We start from the raw sequence: 8,214 nt of genomic DNA, 5'->3' as shown, positions 1-8,214 counted from the left end.
ACAACTAAAGATTGATCTAGTGAACATGTAAACGTCGGTTTGGCGTCTCTAAACAGACAACTGAAGATTGATCTAGTGAACTGTAAACGTGAAACAGACAACTGAAGATTGATCTAGTGAACATGTAAAAGTCGGTTTGGCGTCTCTAAACAGACAACTGAAGATTGATCTAGTGAACATGTAAACGTCGGTTTGGCGTCTCTAAACAGACAACTGAAGATTGATCTAGTGAACATGTAAACGTCGGTTTGGCGTCTCTAAACAGACAACTGAAGATTGATCTAGTGAACATGTAAACGTCGGTTTGGCGTCTCTAAACAGACAACTGAAGATTGATCTAGTGAACATGTAAACGTTGGTTTGGCGTCTCTAAACAGACAACTGAAGATTGATCTGTGAACATGTAAACTAGTTTGAAACAGACAACTGAAGATTGATCTAGTGAACATGTAAACGTCGGTTTGGCCACTCTAAACAGACAACTAAAGATTGATCTAGTGAACATGTAAACGTCGGTTTGGCCACTCTAAACAGACAACTGAAGATTGATCTAGTGAACATGTAAACGTCGGTTTGGCGTCTCTAAACAGACAACTGAAGATTGATCTAGTGAACATGTAAGACGTTAGTGAACATTAAACGTTAAACAGACAACTGAAGATTGATCTAGTGAACATGTAAAAGTCGGTTTGGCGTCTCTAAACAGACAACTGAAGATTGATCTAGTGAACATGTAAACGTCGGTTTGGCGTCTCTAAACAGACAACTGAAGATTGATCTAGTGAACATGTAAACGTTGGTTTGGCGTCTCTAAACAGACAACTGAAGATTGATCTAGTGAACATGTAAACGTCGGTTTGGCGTCTCTAAACAGACAACTGAAGATTGATCTAGTGAACATGTAAACGTTGGTTTGGCGTCTCTAAACAGACAACTGAAGATTGATCTAGTGAACATGTAAACGTCGGTTTGGCGTCTCTAAACAGACAACTGAAGATTGATCTAGTGAACATGTAAACGTCGGTTTGGCGTCTCTAAACAGACAACTGAAGATTGATCTAGTGAACATGTAAACGTCGGTTTGGCGTCTCTAGCTTGAACAGTTCAAGCGTTATTATTGGTGAGTTTTATTTCATGCTAATTTATGCAATGCTTATAGTTGATAAACATTTTGAATAGCTTACTGTGTATTCCTCATTCAAACCCATGTTAATTTAAATGGTTATAGTTCAGAATGTATAAATAGTATAACAAATCTGTATAAAAACAATCTAAGTTGTCTCAGTTTGAACATGTAAACGCAGGTTGGTGTCGATAGCTTGACTGGTGTCAGAGCAGATTTAAAATACTTTCCATTCAACCCTATGGAGCTTTTATGATCATTTAAAATACTTTCCATTCAACCCTATGGAGCTTTTATGATCATTTAAAATACTTTCTATTCAACCCTATGGAGCTTTTATGATCATTTAAAATGGTTATAGTTCAAAAAGTCAAAATGTTATAACAATTCTGAATGCAAGCACTCTATGTTGGGGGCAGTCTGGACATTTGGAAGTTGGTTTCGTGTTAGTAACTTAAATCGTTTAAACTCTAGAGTAGGCGGAAGAAATATAATAACCATGATACTAATAAGACTGAGATAAATCTAGAAGTGTGCTTTTCCATCACCAAGCCTCCTAAAATGAATGAAACACAACATAAGTTATTGTATTCTGTTGTAAGTGGACTCACCCATTAGTCACATGGAGTTCAGGAGTCCAGATTTTGCTGACAGGCAGGACCACCATATCATGATGATAGACTGATGTGTTCCATGATAAATCAGGGTCTTCCCAAGACTAGTTTTAAATCAAATCAAATGTTATTTGTCACATGCTCTGAATACAACAGGTTTAGACCTTACTGTGAAATGCTTACTTACGAGCCCTTAACCAACAATGCAGTTCAAGAGTTAAGAATATATTTACTAAATAAACTAAAGTAAAAAAGAACACAATAAAATAACAATAACGAGGCTTTATATACAGGGTGTACCGGTACCGAGTCAATGTGTGGGGGTACAGGTTAGTCCAGGTCATTTATAGGTGTAGGTAGGGGTAAAGTTTGACCTGCATAGATAATAAACAGTGAGGAGCAACAGTGTAAAAACAAAAGGAGGGGTGTCAATGTAAATATTCCTGGCCATTTGATTCATTGTTCAGCAGTCTTATGGCTTGGGGGAAGAATCATAGTCATGAGAAGTATTACAAAATGTCACATTTACTTGAATGTCTCCCTTATATAGCGATTTTAAGTTTTAAGTTGACCTGCAGACGACATCACAGACAAACTGAGGTTTTTGTATCCACAGACAGCAGAATAATTCAACCTCAGGAGGCTGAAGAATTATATATCTGTCAAAGGTTATCTCTGAAACTCATCACAGATGTACAAAACTGAATCCTAAAAGGAACTATATCACCGACTGGTACGGCAGACAGCTTTCATACACTCAAACGTAAGGCTCTCTGAGGGTATTTGAGATGCATGATGGAGACTGGGCAAACTCAGAGCTGCCCTCCAGGACATCTGGCCACCATCGATGTTACAGGAGGGCCATGATCATCACTGGACATCAACCACCGTGTTGAATGGTTTTTGTACATGGCTGTGTTGAATGGTCAGTACAGGTGCATCAAATGGTGGGACTGAGAGACTGAAAAACAGTTTCTATCTCAAGGCCATCAGACTGTTGGATGGTTGGTTTGTACTGGCTGTGTTGGATGGTTGGTTTGTACTGGCTGTGTTGGATGGTTGGTTTGTACCACTTTTGGATGGTTGGTTTGACTGGCTGATGTTGGATGGTATCATTTGCCACTTTAAACAATGTGTTATATAATTTGTACTGGCCCTACATTATTCATCTTTGCATACTGTATTACTGTACTCTATATCATCGACTGCATCCTTATGGTAATACATTATCACTAGCCACTTTAACTATGCCACTTTGTTTACATGCTCATCTCATATGTAAAATGGCTGCATTGGATGGATCTACTGTATCTGTGCCTATGCTATATCTTTAGAATAATACATTGGATTTATATCCGATTTTGTAGAAACAATGATTCTTTAGTTCAACAACACAGTGCATAAATGACCAACTTTCTAAATGACATGGGATAAGGTTGTTGCATGTCTTCATAATAGTGACTTAATATCTGTCAAAAGTGACCTGATACTCTATCGCTAGTCCATTATCACCCCAATACACTACATTACCAAAAGTATGTGGACATTTCATGATGTTTGATGTGTACTTACAGTTATGTGCCGATGTTGCTTCCAGAGGCAGATTTTTGTATCCTATTAGGAAGACCATTTTTCCTCATCGCATAATTATAGCTGCCAGGTGGTTATTCTGTGTGCTTGTGTGGCCCAACAAAACTTAAAAGGAACAGAAAGTGACTTGTTGCGACAGACAGAGTTTCATACACTATTAACAGCACACTGATATTTGAGATGCATGATGGAGACTGTGGCTGACTCAGAGCTTCTTCAATCAGCATGCTGGCCAGACATCGTCGTGTTGTACAGGAGGGTGTCAGCACTGGATGAAGTGGCTGTGTTGAATGGTTGGTTTGTACTGGCTGTGTTATATCTGGTTTGTACTTCTCCTGTCCTGGATGGTTGGTTTGTCCTGGCTGTGAATTAAGTGTTGGTTCTCTACTGGCTGTGTTGAATGGTTGGTTTGTACTGGCTGTGTGGATGGTTGGTTTGCATGCCCCAGGACTACCTGACATGATGACTCCTTGGGTTGGTTTGTAAAATGGTTTGTACTGGCTGTGTTGGATGGTCCACTGGCTGGCCATGGATGCATTGCCTGGAGTCATTTCACTAGCTAAAATGGCTGCATTGGATGGAGGGTCTGCTGCAGACACTGTGGAACCAGAGACAGGTATATAATTTCAGAAAATACATTGGATTTATATAGCGATTTTCTAGAAACCAATGATGCTTTCCAATAGTTCAACAACACAGTGCAAGAAATGACCAACTTAATCTAAATGACATGGGATAAGGTTGTTGCATGTCTTCATAATAGTGACTTAATATCTGTCAAAAGTGACCTGATACTCTATCGCTAGTCCATTATCACCCCAATACACTACATTACCAAAAGTATGTGGACATTTCATGAAGCTCGCGACAAACAGTTATTGTGCCGATGTTGCTTCCAGAGGCAGATTGGTGTTGCAACCGAGGACAGACCATTTTTAGACACGACACGCTTCAGCGCCAGGTGGTCTCGTTCTGTGTGCTTGTGTGGCCCAACACTTCGCAGCTGAGCCGTTGTTGCTCCTAGCTGTTTCCACTTTACAATAACAGCACTTACAGTTGACCGGTGCCACATTGAAAGGCACTGAGCTCATCAATAAGGGCATTCTACTGCCAATGTCTGTCTATGGAGATTGTCAGCAACAGGTGTGGCTGAAACAGCTGGAATACACTCATTTGAAGAGGTGTTCACATACCTTTGTACATAAAGTGCATTCGGAAAGTATTCAGACCCTTTCCCTCATTCCACATTTGGTTATGTTCTCAAATGGATCAAATAAAATAAAATCCTCATCAATCTACACACAATGCACCATAATGACAAAGTGAAAACAGGTCTTTAGAAATGTTTGCAAATTTATAAATCATAAAAAACCTAACCTTATTTTCATAAGTATTCAGACGCTTCGCTATGAGACTCGAAATTGAGCTCAGGTGCATCCTCTTTCCATTGATCATCCTTGAGATGTTTCTACAACTTGATTGGAATCCACCTGGGGTAAATTCAATTGATTGGACATGATTTGGAAAGGCACATCTATATTTATTTTACCAGGCAAGTCAGTTAAGAACAAATTCTTATTTTCAATGACGGCCTAGGAACAGTGGGTTGGGGGAGAAGGGCCTTGGTCGGGTAGGTGACCAAGATCCCGATGGTCACTCTGACAGAGCTCCAGAGTTCCTCTGTGAAGATGAGAGAACCTTCCAGAAGGACAACCATCTCTGTAGGTGGAGTGGCAGATTGAAGCCACTCCTCAGTAAAACGCCCGCTTGGAGTTTGCCAAAAGGCACCTAAAGGACTCTCAGACCATGAGAAACAAGATTCCCCTGTCTGATGAAACCAAGATTGAGCTCTTTGGCCTGAATGCCAATTGTCGCGTCTGGAGGAAACCTAGCACCATTCCTACGGTGATGTATGGTGGTGGCAGCATCATGATGTGGGGATGTTTTCCAGTGGCATGGACTGGGAGACTAGTCAGGGTTGAGGGAAAGATTAACAAATCAAAGTACACAGAGATCCTTGATTAAAACTTGCTCCAGAGCTTTCAGGACCTTAGACTGCTTGGGTGAAGGTTCACCTTCCAACAGGACAACGACCCTAAGCACACAGCCAAAACAACTCAGGAGTGGCTACGGGACAAGTCTCGGAATGTCCTTGAGGGGCCCAGCCAGAGCCCGGACATGAACCCGATCGAACATATCTGAAGAGACCTGAAAATAGTTGTGCAGCGATGCTCCCCATCCAACCTGACAGAGCTTGAGAGGATCTGCAGAGAAGAATGGGAGAAACTCCCCAAATACAGGTGTTCCAAGCCTGTAGCGTCATACCCAAGAAGACTCCAGGCTGTAATCGCTGCCAAAGGTGCTTCAACAAAGTACTGAGTAAAGGGTCTGAATACTTATGTAAATGTGATATTTCTTGTTCTTTTTGGGGGAGGGGGGCAAACATTTCTTAAAACCTGTTTTGGCTTTGTCATTATGGGGTATTGTGTCTAGATTGATGAGGGGAAAAAACAATTTAATCCATTTTAGAACAAGGCTGTAACGTAACAAAATGTGGAAAAAGTCATGGCGTCTGAATACTTTACGAATGCTAATAGGAACAATAAATATGACATTCTTCTGGTGAAATTTGTGTTGTTTTAAGAAGAGTAAAATGAAGCCCAATGTCTTACCTGTTAGCAAGAGTAGAGAGACGAGGCAACATTTCAGCACGCTGTGGTCCATGGGTCTCATCCCTGCACGTCCTCCTGTCACAAAGCACATAGTCAGTTAGACATTGGTGCACAGTCTTACTAGAAATGACGAGTTTCCTCCAATGAAACGGTTAGAAGAAGGACTGAAAACCAACCTTTAGATGCTTAGTGATCACCACTTGCCTTCTCCTTTCCTCTCAAGCCAAAGCCTCACCAGGGCTGACCCTTATAAAGGCTGCTCTGGAACATGTGGTCACGGCAGTCTTCCATGAGAACATACACCCCCACACAAACTGTCTTCATGTTATTATGATTCTTGATATTGTACAGTGTGTGCTTGGCCATAATCCCCAAATAATGAGTTTTTAAATTAACCTCCCAGGATTCATTTCACCATCCTGTGTAAACAACAACCACAACAGACATGTAATTACTACCTTTGACTGATCAGAAGCGGATATACTGCCACCTGTCATTAAACCCTATAGATTATTAGGTTTAAAGGCCCAGTGTAGTTAACGTTATTTCCCTTTTTTTCATGCTATTTCCACGCTATGAGGTCGAAATAACACTCTGAAATTCACGAAAATATGATAATGCCCTAGTGTAGCCTAGTGGTTAGAGTGTTGGACTAGTAACCTGAAGGTTGCGAGTTCAAACCCCCGAGCTGACAAGGTACAAATCTGTCGTTCTGCCCCTGAACAGGCAGTTAACCCACTGTTCCTAGGCCGTCATTGAAAATAAGAATTTGTTCTTAACTGACTTGCCTGGTTAAATAAAGGTAAAATAAAAATAAAAGAGCTGTTTTTATAAAAATGCTTGGAATTTCATCTGGCTCAGGTGGGAAGTTTTTGGGCCCACCGCATAAAGTCACAAGGCGATCTGATGATAATGGACCAATGAACAAGAATGTTAATTGTTTATTTACATATCTTCCTAGTTCTGGTGCTGGTCCCGCTCATAAGCAAGAGATTGTGCAGTGTCTTTGCACTGTCTTCCATTCAAGCAATCACTATGTCTGATTTGGCTTCGATTTGGTTTTCATAATAATTGTCAAGAGAAGTTCAGTCTGAAGTTCAGAACATTTGCATATGCACAGCACACTTTTCACCAGACTGCATTGCAAAACAGGCTAGGTACACACGTGGGGTTTGAAATGGGCAGCAGCAACCATTCATGAAGTAACTGTTTAGGTACTTGTTTTTAGATTATAAGTAAAGGACATGCTATTCATGAGTTTTAGACAGCTACCATTAGTATTGCTAGCTATTTTTGACTAACGGTTCTACCTGTTTTTATGGCAATTGCCATCTTTCTAAAGTACATTTGACGATATGATAATGATGGCAAACTTGTTTTTTTACTAATTACTTGTCTACTTTATGTACATTTTTTCCCGGGTGTCTCCTCATATAGCGTTAGCTAGATTGCTAGCTACAGTACGAAAGTCTGTGAGCTAACTAACGGTAGCTAGCTAGCCTATTGGCTGTTCTTCAAAATTCTGTCAGTCACCCAAAACAGACCACGGTAGCCTACTTGATTTAGCTTGTGTCTTGTGGTTTTGATGCTAATGTTTTCTTTTGATGGCTGTACAAAGTAAAATTCAAAAATGTACAATTTGAAGAGTATTCATTAGTATTAGAGCTAAAACGAACTGGAATGTAATTGCATTAGTAGATACTAGCCTGACATCCAGAAAAAAGAGAGGGTATAGTAATATTATTAGCTAGGTAGATATCTCATTAGGTGTATGTTATGAGGATTCTGTGTTATGCACTATAGCCCGTTACTATATATGTGATTGAATATTATCTGCTGTTGGTTTGTGTGGATATATGTATGTGTTATGCAACATAGCTGACTTGAAACATTGTTAAACAGTTTCAGGGCCATGGACCTTTCTCATGATGGAAAAATACAGAATAACAATGAAGATAGGAACTGTGCAACGAGTTGGGGGGCACATTCAGAACGTAGTGTTGCGAGAACAAATGGTCTTTTGTTAGATAACAGGAGCCAGGTGTAAGATAACGGTATCGAGCATGAGCGCATAGATATTCTTCACAGCAACAGTTACATCTATCAACTGAAGCGCTTAGGGGGCTGGGACCAGCCTCTGCGCCAACAATCAACGATAGGCTGGGTGAGTTTAAACCACGCCCAGTCTCTACTCTGACAGGCCGCCTCGGAAGCA

The 8,214-nt window shown here is 40.5% G+C and overlaps 1 long non-coding RNA gene across 1 annotated transcript; it reads right to left on the bottom strand.

Moving 5' to 3' along the window:
* Positions 1 to 3,856: 3,856 nt before the first annotated feature.
* LOC127924204 (uncharacterized) lies at positions 3,857 to 7,497 on the bottom strand. Its single transcript, XR_008117141.1, has 3 exons — positions 6,176 to 7,497; positions 6,000 to 6,074; positions 3,857 to 3,925 (listed from the first exon to the last, which is right to left on the bottom strand). It is a non-coding gene; the product is annotated as an uncharacterized LOC127924204 (long non-coding RNA).
* Positions 7,498 to 8,214: the final 717 nt, after the last annotated feature.

This window comes from Oncorhynchus keta, unplaced genomic scaffold (genome assembly GCF_023373465.1).
Source record: "Oncorhynchus keta strain PuntledgeMale-10-30-2019 unplaced genomic scaffold, Oket_V2 Un_contig_3823_pilon_pilon, whole genome shotgun sequence".
NCBI lineage: Eukaryota > Metazoa > Chordata > Actinopteri > Salmoniformes > Salmonidae > Oncorhynchus > Oncorhynchus keta.
Note: the sequence above shows the minus strand (reverse complement) of the source record. Positions and strands in the feature narration are given on the sequence as shown.